Raw genomic sequence first — 11,253 nt, forward strand, 5'->3', positions numbered from 1 at the left:
TTAGTAGAAAAAATAGTGCAAGACTGGATGCTAATATTAATGTTACTGAAAGCTCATATTTTTCTGCCTAAGGTGCCTAAAGTCTGACATCTAATCTGCATCTAATATTGAGGTGCAAATGGAATTTAGGCTAAACCATTTTCAAAATTAGTTTCTAATTTAGATGTGTGGTTCTGATGAACATTGGGCATCCTAAAAGTGAGCATTCATCACACAGTTAAAACTAATCAGAACTGCAGCTTTCACCTAAAAACCACCTGTTTAAAGAACTGCTCTAATTTTAAAGTTAAAGATAATTGATGTGTATGGTGAAATACAAAACTTCATTACTTTTTTTCTCTGTGAGAGTGTTGATAATATTTTAAATGGATAGTTTCCATGAAGCCCATCATAAAAGGTGTTTTTTGACAACTGCTAATAATGGGGGATGATAATGGAAATCAATTGCACGTTTTTAAGTGTTAACTTTCATTACACCTTATGTGGATAATCCAGTTGTTATTATTCATTGATCTACAAGGACATGCATTTTCCTAACGTATAGCTCCTCAGGTAGCAGTTCTTAGGGGAACTCAGAACTCATGCCTACACTGATGTTGAATATACTTTAATGCATATGGGTGGGAAGAGCTTCTAAGGGAAAGAATTTTGTCCAACTCTATTAAAATGGTGTCCAGCTAATGTTAAAGTACTTATGTCTTTCCAGGGCAGCTTATTTGTTTGTCAAGTACCATTCCAGCCTGCTGTAGTAAATTTTCTTTTATACTGTTTGTTTTCTTACATACCAGATCTTTAACTTAACTTCAGTTTGTTTGGTTTACTGTGGTCCTTGACTTTAACTCCCAAGTTTCACAACATAAATCCTATTTTATCTCTGTTGCGCACTTTGAGATGTGTATAGTTAAATGGGATGAGGAAATTAATGTCAGTGTGAAGCGCTGTATTGACCTTTACACTTTTCTTCTTCCTTCTGAAAAACTGTTTTCATCATGTTGTTCACCTTGCACAGTAGATTCTCTGTGCTTGATTATTGACCTTTTGATGTTTCTGCAATGAAATCATCATGCTGCAAGTCAGTGCAAAATTAATTAGTATCTGGAGGAATAAAATAGAGCTATTAAGGCAATCTTTTTAAAGCTCTTGGGGAAGCTGTTTTCTGTAATTTGGAAAGGAAAAGCCTACCAGAAACCTAAGCGTAATTTCAAAGAATGAGATGTTATGAAATAGGATTTGAAGATACTAAGTCAATGTCTGTAACATCATTAGCCAGTAAAAAGTCCAGAGTCTAGTGGATTTTCAAGTCTCATTCATACTTTACCACAAGAAGTACTGAAAACTTGTAACAACTTCTACTCTAACTCATGGATGTTAAGCAATAACATAGTTTTCTGAAATATTTAATGGACAAATACTGATTTAGATAGGAGTTTTTACTTTGATTCCAAAGTGAAAGTAACAGGATTTGGATAAAAACATTCAGTACTTAAATAGTTATATATAAAACCTCTAGGTTTTAGCTTGAGGGAAGTTAAAAACCAAAAGGAAAACAACTGGATCTGTTCTTTCATGACCAAAATACAGCAAAGCATAACTCATACTCCAAGTCCATTTATTTACAAGGTGGGAAATTTGGTTTCAAGCTCTGTTCAATTTGATAAAGGAGTTGCAATATGTTTTGTCAGTCATTGCTGCCTGTGCACTGAGCTAAATATCTTTGGGATTTTTTTTCACATAGACTGAGCTGAATAACATTTTTTCTTTGCGGGTAGACATCTTTCAATTTGCTGTTTCCAAGTTTGGCATTGCCATTCATGCAAAGCCTCCCCTGTGACGTTTCTTCCTTTGATTAGTTAGTGGTCAGCATTTAGACAAGTTTTCTAAAGAAAAGGAAACAACCTTCCACAACCCCCTTCTCTCACAGATCTATATCTTCCTCTCCCCCATCACATAGCCACGAATGCCCATCTCAGATATTCTCTAGATCTGTTGGATTGCTCCAGTATCTATATGGCAGCTTTTTCAGAGAGATTAGTTCTGAAGCAGGTATCTTCATCATATGAACATATCCCCTTCAGTGAATGCTTATTTTTTTATTCCTTGGTGTACTATTGTGAAGGAAATTGGACATTTGCATATGAAGTGTCTTATCAGTCTCAAATTTGTACTAAATTAACAACAGGTCATATTACTGTTGTAGGTCTGCTTCCTTTTTGTTCTCATATAGTGCACATGTCTTATATTCTCAGATTGTCTACTTCCATGGAACTCCAAAATTTTTATTTTGTTTTACGGGTGATAAGAAACCTCTGCACATATCCAAGGAATGGCATTGTAATTAAATTTGCTTTCCTTCCTGTGTAATACAATGAGCTGACTTCTTTCATCATGTGGTAGAGGGTACATTTTAGCAGTGGTAGAATATTGTCATGTTTCAATGAAATTCAGGGTTGAAGTTCTAGAAATGGAAGAACAGAGAAACGTGATAGGCAACATTAACATGTATTTTAAAAGAGAACTTTAACCTTTAAAAACACATACAAAACTACTTCAGTGAAGAAATCTACATAGTTTTGTGGGAGGCTAAAAGGTCTTTATCAATGGACTGAGTAGTAAGTTTGAGAACAGTAAGACCTCAGTAGGTACAAATTGGTTTAGTATCCATTTATCAAAATGGTGATTTTATTTCTACACCAAAGCCAATCTACTTAGTATTTGTTATTAATTCTGTTTTCAAGCCCAACAGTAGCCACTGACAATAGTGGTGTGAGTGAACGAGCTCTGGATGGGGGTTTAACAGTGCTAGGTCTTGGACTTCGTGCCATGCCTCTGCAGTTTACCTCTAGATTTGGGAGCTCAGAGCACAAACAAAGCAATCCTCCTAGGGGGAGCAGGAGAGGTGATATATCTCCTTTCCTAGATGTATCCTGAATGACTTCAAGGAGAATGTAGAATATCCCCATTCTGCTTTTCTGATTCACAGGACAGTAAAAAACCATGTTACATATTGTCAATGAAGTGCTCAGGTGCCCTTATGGGGAGAATTGTCAAGTCCCATGACTTCTAAAAACCAAGATACTAAAGAAATGACAGTGATATTTCTAAAAACCAATATACTAAAGAAATGACAATGATACTGAAAACACAAAAGAAGAAGTTCTTTATGATGTGAGTGGTGAGGCAATGGCACAGCCTGCCCAGACAAGCTGTGGCTGCCCCATCCCTGGAAGCTCAAGGTCAGGCTGGATGGAGCTTTGAGCGACCTGTTCTAGTGAAAAATGTCCCTGCTCACAGCAGGGAGGTTGGAACTGGCTCATCTAGGTCAATTTTGCTCAAACCATTCTATAATTCTCTGCATTAGTGAACATCCCCACTCTTAGTAGCAGTGGAAGGAAGAAGAGAATTGAAACACTGAAGTCTTTGCAACAGTGAGCAAGATTTGCTGAGGAAGTTCCAAGTTAGTTGGATATTTTTGTTTCCTTTTGTTTCATCTTCCTCTGAGTGCCCCGGATGTTACAAAATTAATTTGGTTTTAATTCAAGGACTTAAACCTTAGGTTTAAATACATCATAATACATCAGAACTCTCAGAATTACTTTCCTCCTTGAAGTTATGGTCACTTGCTTTCTAGAAAGAAATGGCATAATTTGAATTCCAGCTTGTGTCACTGAAATAATGTTGCATGGTAGATTACTCCTATATGCATTTAACAAAGTTGTCACATACCACACATCTTGGAAAAGAGACTATAATGGGAAGGTTGCAGATGGTAGCCTATTAAAACATATTCTTTACCAAGCCTGGCTAGCGAATGAAACTCAGCCAAGCAATATGTTCTCAGAGAGATTTTCTAGCTGAGGTGATTTACCTTCAAAAGTAATGAGAGAAAGTAGGTTATGCATGCCTCTTGAAAAGAAAGCTACGCACAGGTTTTTTTTTTTTAACTCATATCTGCCCTGAGTAATATGTCCAGTGCCTGGGATAAGTGAATTTGTAAGAGATGGAACAGTACATTTCGTAGAATAGGTGCAGGTATTACAGCATCTGCTTTTTAGGTACTCTGTGCCCAGCAGAACTCATCCCAGAGCAGTGAGTATATCACAGAATCACACAGAATTGTCAGGGTTGGAAGGGACCTGTGGAGATCATGTAGTCCAACCCTCCCTGCCAAGGCAGGGTCACCTAGAGCAGGACACTGATCTGATTCAGCAGCAGTCCCACATTTTCCCTTATCTGCCTTTTGCTGTTGATATACTTGTAGAAGCCCTTCTTGTCCTCGATGTCCTTTGCCAGACTCAATTCTCTGTGGGCTTTGGCCTTCCTTGTCACATCCGTGCACATCCTGTTGATGTTCCTATAGTCCTCCCACTTGAGCTGCCCCTTTTTCCACATCCTATAAATTTCTTTCTTGAGTTTAAGATTTCCTAGGAGCTCCCTGCTCATCCATGCAGGTCTCCTGTACCCTTTGCCTGATTTCTTCATCATGGGGATACACTGGTCTTGCACTTGTAGAAAGTGGTGCTTAAATATTGACCAGCTCTCTTGGACTCCCTTCCCTTCTAGATCTGTATCCCATGGGATTCCTCTTAAGCAGGTCTTTGAGGAGGCTAAAGTTAGCTCTCCGGAGATTTAGGGTTCTATTCCTGCTTACTGTTTTGCTTCTCCCACGCAGGATCTCGAGTTCCACCATCTCACAATTGCTACAGCCAATGCTGCTATATAATCTCTAGGTAGGAGTTGGGAGCCTGGGGAAGAGAGGACTGTATAAAGTAGCCAGGAGGAGATATACACGTATATTTTATTAGGTTTCAATCAGGTTTTATGGTAAGGAAAATGAAGGGGGGATGTCCATTTCTTTTCATTTTTTTAATGAAACATTGGACATGCAGTGATTATTTGCTGGGTAAGTATAATTAATTTTCAGTTATCATGAAATTGTTATCCATTCTCTTTCCAAATCTCTGGCACTTTCAGTTGTGCAATCAGTGTCATGCTGACAAATCTCACACTGGCAGGAGGTGAGAAAAAGAATTATTCTTACTTGTGCATTTGAAATTGGACTAATGACATGTCTAGCTAGAAATTGCTTTTATGGGTGATGAAATGAATGTTACACATATTACAGTTCTATCCAGCCCTTTGTTCAAAGCTTTAGTTCCAGGTTTCTGATCGGGTAAGTTGTGGTTAAGGTTGCTCAAGGTCAACCCTGAAAATGCTTTTCACCAAAATACTGGACTTTTCAAAATGTCCTCAGCTTTCCAGTTGCATTTCCTTCTGACCAGGGAAGGAGATTGAACTAATGGAAATATGACTATGCTGTACATAGAAGAGACTTTTTTCCCCCTGATGTATTAAAATAATTTCCAAGTACATCTGAGTGGAAATTTTGAATATGCAAGTTGTATGGACTTGCCAGAGGTAATGTAAAAGCTCAGATTAGCTCTGGGTTTTGTATAGATAGTAACAGGGAAAGATGCAGAAACCCCCTTATTGCTCTGTACTTGTTTGCACTATAAAGTCTAGCAATAGTTACCCCTTCCTGCAACATTCGGATCCTAAATTGTGAGACGTTGTGGTATGTGTGAAAGAGAGAGGGGTTGTTAACCTGCCCTCCTTTCATGTTACTACGAGAAGGACACTGTAGCATTGCAGGGGTTACAGCACCCTGAAAAGTAGTTGCAGAAGTTGAAAAGCTGTCTGGTTTTACCTTGTCTTTTTCTTTTTTGTTTTTACCTCCAAGTCTGGGACATAGGAAATCAGTAAACTTTCCATTGGCCAAGTAGATAAGCTTGAGTTTTTCCATTACTTATGTGTTTGTTGTGTTTATCCTCCGATAGGTTCCAAGAGAGTTGAGAGAGTTCAGGTCTGAGCAGACACAACTGAACTCTGCCATTTCCTAAGTTAATAAAATGTTGAATTATTGCATTAGCATAATATGGAGTTTAGAAGCTCCAGCTGAATAGGCTGGTTTGTCAGCCTTCTCTCAGTGTGTGCTAACAGTGTGTCTCTGAGGACAGCAAGAATAAACAGACGTCTACCCTAGCTACACACAGTTAAATTATGTATCTCCTCCTCTCAAATATCCCCTGTTTAGCCTGTATCCCTTTTTTGGCATGCCCTAAAACTTGTGGTGCTTGGGACACAAGCTCTGTAATGTAGTTCTCAAAAGACTGTTTTCAAGTACTGCGTTAAATATCACAGATGCCTCTGTTTGTCAAATATATTTGCTGGTAGGGCACAAGAAATTATTTCAGTTTGAGAGAGGGCAAACATTCCTAACCTGCAGATATCTATTACCTCAGACTTTTAAAATCACTCTCAGTCTTGCTTCCTCACTTTTTTGCTTTAGCTACTTTTAATGTGTTTGACTAACTTAAACAAGTAGATGTTTATTGTTTTGGCTGGATAAGCTTGTGCTGATTTGATTTTTTGTGTTTTATAACAAAGCTAGGAAATAACAAGGGGGTGTTTGAAGTTTATTCCTCAGTGAATAATTCAGTAGGAAAATGTTTGATGAGAAAAGAGCTCTGCAAGAGGAAATTGCCAGAAATTTCACCAAATTGCTCCACAACGTGGTGGTCTCAACTGCTTCTAACCTCCTACCACAGGGCACCCTTGGGGCAAGTCAGCTTGTAGAAGTGCAGAAAATGCAGAACTTCCTTCTGCTTGACTCCCAGACACTATGTCTGTTTTCTTTTTCACCAGTGATAACAAGGATGATAAATATCATTCGCTAGGGTAAAATCTTTAAAATTCCACAAGGGAGAACTTATATTGCAGAGTTTTTAAAAGGATTATCTAAAGCATCTTCTTGTCCACAAATCTACTTCTGAATGAATCTTGGAAAAATTGGCAAGATATACCTGCCCAAAAGACAGCTAGTCTGTTTTAAAACCAGATCACCCAAGCAAGTGTAAATGTGGAGCAACCCAGGCAAATAATGGAGCAGCTTAACTCTTATAATGAGTATTACATTATTCCTTTCAAGGTTTTGCTCCTCTTAAGTTTTTAACAGGAGTCATCTAGATTGACCTACCGCTTCTGTTAGAAAGTCCCTTTGCAGATGTCTTACTTTAGCACCACGTTAGTATATGTTTTAAGTATCTTTCTTTTTTACCTGTTTGTAAACTTTTGCAGAGAAGTTAGGCAGCATTAGATGCTTTTTCTGGTAGAAGGAAATTTTAAACACAAGGCCAGAATAATGAACTTCTAAACTGAGGTTTGATTTTGCTGTGGAAGTGGGTGAAACCCTTTGCCACTTAGGTATATGATAGAGGCAAATCATTGTCAGGGTCTCAAAATGCGACTGAATGAATTCAAAGAAGAAAACACTTGTGAGCCACTGGATACCTGTGGCTGATGAAACCCTTAAGCCATACCTTATGAAGGCTTTAGAGAATATCACTGTTCGTATACCCTTCTGCTTGCTGCTGATCACTGGTAAGAGAGAGTGGATAGCATACTAGGCAAAGCTTTTTTCTAACCTGACTATAAATCACTTTGTGAGCTGTAATATGAGACAGTTCCTTCAGCTCACCTATTGTAAATTGGGTCCAGAGTGCTTAGAATTCATGACCAAAAGCCACTGCTGCTTTAGCCTAAGAGGAGTTCTTGGAGCATAGTTCTGCCTCGTTAGTTTGTATTGTCTTATTGAGGTTGCAAAATTGCTTTGAAAAATTGGTTTCTGGATGGTTAGGTTTTCTTATGACCCACAGTTTGACTTTTAACCTTCAGATAAACCATGCTGGAGAACAAGAGTTAGCCCATTCAGAGCCATCTGTGCAAATCAGGTGTATATCCAGTAACATTGAAATGAAGAACTAATACTTTCTGTGCAGGTTTTCTGATGAAAAGCTGAACATTTTGAAGGGTAAAATTGCCAGCAAATGCAGTGTAATTTCTGCTCAGAGTGTGTGCTGGGAAAGAAAAAAATCCCAGGGAAGTCACTGACAGGTTTTGGGGAATACAAATGACCTATTCCCCTTCGCCTTGTGAAATATTCTTACTGTGTTTGAGTTGCAGTAGAGTTAATGATTTGATCTTAGATTTGCTGTGATTTGTTTCCTGCCATGAGCTGCTAAGGTAAGCAATGCAAAAACCTCGCAGTAACTAACACATTTATAAATGCAAGGGCATGTCCAGGCGATTCTTATTTGCAGATGAAAATCTCAGAATTTGTAGAGTCTGTCTTAGTTACTATTGTGAAGAGGGGGGAAAAAACTCAGTGAACTCTATTAAAAAGATTGATGCGTGGCTGCGAGAGCTCTTGACAATTGAGATTTCTCCCTGAAGTGTTGTTCAACATATGCATGACAGAAGAAATGCAGGGGAAGGAAGCAAATTTTCATATGCATTTTTGAAGTACTTTGTATCTAGCAAAATAACGAATGATTGAAACACAAATTCTGTATAGCTGAGAAAGCAAAACATTCACATTTTACAAAGCTAGAATTCATGTCAGGAAATGAGCAAGAATATTTCCTAGGTATTTGAGCTATAGGTAGGCTATATGGCTATGATAGTTGGGTCTGGTTAAACTACTCTGGTCACTTCTTTTGATGAGACACTGGCTGATACAAGACATTTCTGTTTTCAGCTTCCAAGCTGATAGGTTACATTTCCTGTGACCTGCAAGTTCCAGTAAAAGCCCTTTTGAAGAAAAAGTTTTCCTTCTCCTTAAGCTGAAATGTACCTAACTGGATGAGATTGTTGTCGTATGCACCCTCTCTAATGCTGCTTTGTACATTGGAATCCATTTTGTGTAATACTAAATGTTTGTTTAGGCCAAAGCAGTCATTTGTGAACACCGTTGTGACATAGAATCATAGAATCAACCAGGTTGGAAAAGACCTTTAAGATCAAGTCCAACTGTTACTACCACCAACCCATGTCACTAAGGGCCTCAGCTACACAGTTTGTGAACACTTCCAGGGACAATGACTCTACCACTTCCCTGGGCAGCCTGTTCCAGTGCCTCACCACCCTTTCAGTGAAGAAATTGTTCCTTATAATTTTGGTTTGGTTTCTCAAGCAATTCAGATGGTGAAGTGCTGTGAAAGGTGACAGCTCAGGTTTTGCTCCATTTTCCATCAATACTGCCTGGTATGTTATTCCTCTTCCTTTATATGTTTACACTTTTCAGGCAGCCTGGTTTTTTATTTTTCCTTCACTGTTGCTTAGCTGGATCTCGAGTACTTTGTTCTCTTACATACATTCACATTCCTGTAATGTCAGTGAAAGCTTGAGGTCCTCAGTGGCACAGCAGAACACACTCATGATTAATTTTTCTGTTCAGATTAATCCTCTCTGATCTCCAGTAATTGCATTTACATCTTTTGGTATCAACCATCTCACTTTCAGGTAAAGAGATGCCTAAGCCTGAATATTTTTCCAGTTACGTATCTTCTTACACTTCTGATTCTGTTTTCTATGGCAGGAGCAAGTAGCCAAGACTTTTAGACTTATGGACATGTGTTTCCCTTTTTTTTTTTTTAATCTTTGTTTGCTAGTATCTAGTGTGCCATTTTTTTTTTTTTTTTTTTAGTTCTATTTATATTTTCAAACTCTCCATTATCAGATGAACTTAAGAAGCATTGTGGGGGACTAAAAGTTGTGGGTCTGGGGTTATTATTAGTTGTTTTTTGTTTGTGTTCTCTCTCCTAATTCTGATGGCAGAACCTCCTAGCTTTTAGAATGCATTTCTCGGCAGCACTATATCACAGTCCAAAACAGAAAAGTTTTAATAGGCTGTGTTTATTTATGTTTATGTGTTTATTGCTCTGCCTTATTTGCTTAAAATATTCTTGAAGAAGACACCACAGGCCCTTGTCTGATATTGTTACTAATGACTTCCTGATGAGTTCTGCAGCAAGCGGATGGTAAAACATTGTTATACATTGGATTAATAGTTCATGCCCATGTATCGCTGGGGTTTGCTAAGTAGGGTGGGTTGGTTAGTTGCTTTGTGTCGATGTAAGTTAGTCAGCTGCATCTCTGACTTACCTGCCAGCTAATTTATGATCCATCCAGGAAGGCAGAGATGCCACTGACTAAATCTCTGTATTGTTAGACTGATGTTGGTCTTGATTTCATTACTTAGCAAAGTGGGTAGCTACCATTTCAGAATACTTGCTTTCAAAGTTCACTATATGCTCCATCTCGGTTGTTTCCTTGGCTTTGGAGGAGGTATTTTGACAGCCAACTTTATTTTGTAACGTTTTGTTCAGTGGTGTTGGTTGCAGATAATCCAAGAGACAAATGGTAGTAAAATGAAATGAGGCTCATCTAATATTCAGTTACATATAAGTTGTTCATTTGTTCACCTTGGCCACCTGCCCAGCACAAATAGATACTTATTGTTGCCTAAATAAGTGACGCTGATTTTAAACTGCTCAGCAATTTGATACTTACAAGAGTTCTGTGTTTATTTGCTGGCACAGGCTGCTCTAAAGATATTCAACCTCTGCATTTTGGCTTCTGTTAAACTCATTACCTTGAAAAATAATTATGCAAATATTGCCCTGCATTAAATACAGGCAGCTTTTTATTTATTTATGAACAGCTCTGAATTTCAATTTCAGGGCATGCAGCTGAAAAATGGCTGCACAGGGTGAGAGACAGTGCTGCCTCCTCACCCATTGCTGCAATGGAGCAGCAAGCAGTAGAGAAACAAAGTTGTTCCATTCTTTGCCTTGCCTGCTTGTTGAAAGGAGGAGTGCAGTAAATTGGGCAGTAGATATCCAGTGACCATGGGATTTGGCTGCACTCACAAGAAGCAGGCACTGAGCTGTATGTAAAGAGCTTAACACATTGGGTTTTTTCTCCCATGAAAATAAAGCAGCAATCCTGTAGAAAAAAGCAAAGTGAGCTGAGATAGAGATGTCTGAAATGTGATTTGTTTGAAAAGAAACAGAGGCTTCCAGCAGCCCCACAATAATTAATACAAATCTTAAAGCTTGCAGAGTTGGACTGATCCTCATCTCTTAGTGATATTGATGGAATGTTGCCCTTTTCTAGTGATCTGAGTCACTGTTTACATGAAATGGGAATTGGAGCCTTGCTTGGCTGTTGCACAGAACTGTGTACTGCAAATTGCGTCTCTTAAGAATTGCTGGTTACAGAAGGCTGCTATTAACAATGGATAGCTGGGGGTGCAAAGAGATTTTATACAGTTGATCCAAACTGCAGTCTACAGAGAACTATACTAAAAGGAATTTGAGATGGGTGAGTTTCTGGGGAACTACAGACTATCAGCAA

Source organism: Psittacula echo, assembly GCF_963264785.1.
Source record: "Psittacula echo genome assembly, chromosome: 7".
Lineage (NCBI taxonomy): Eukaryota > Metazoa > Chordata > Aves > Psittaciformes > Psittacidae > Psittacula > Psittacula echo.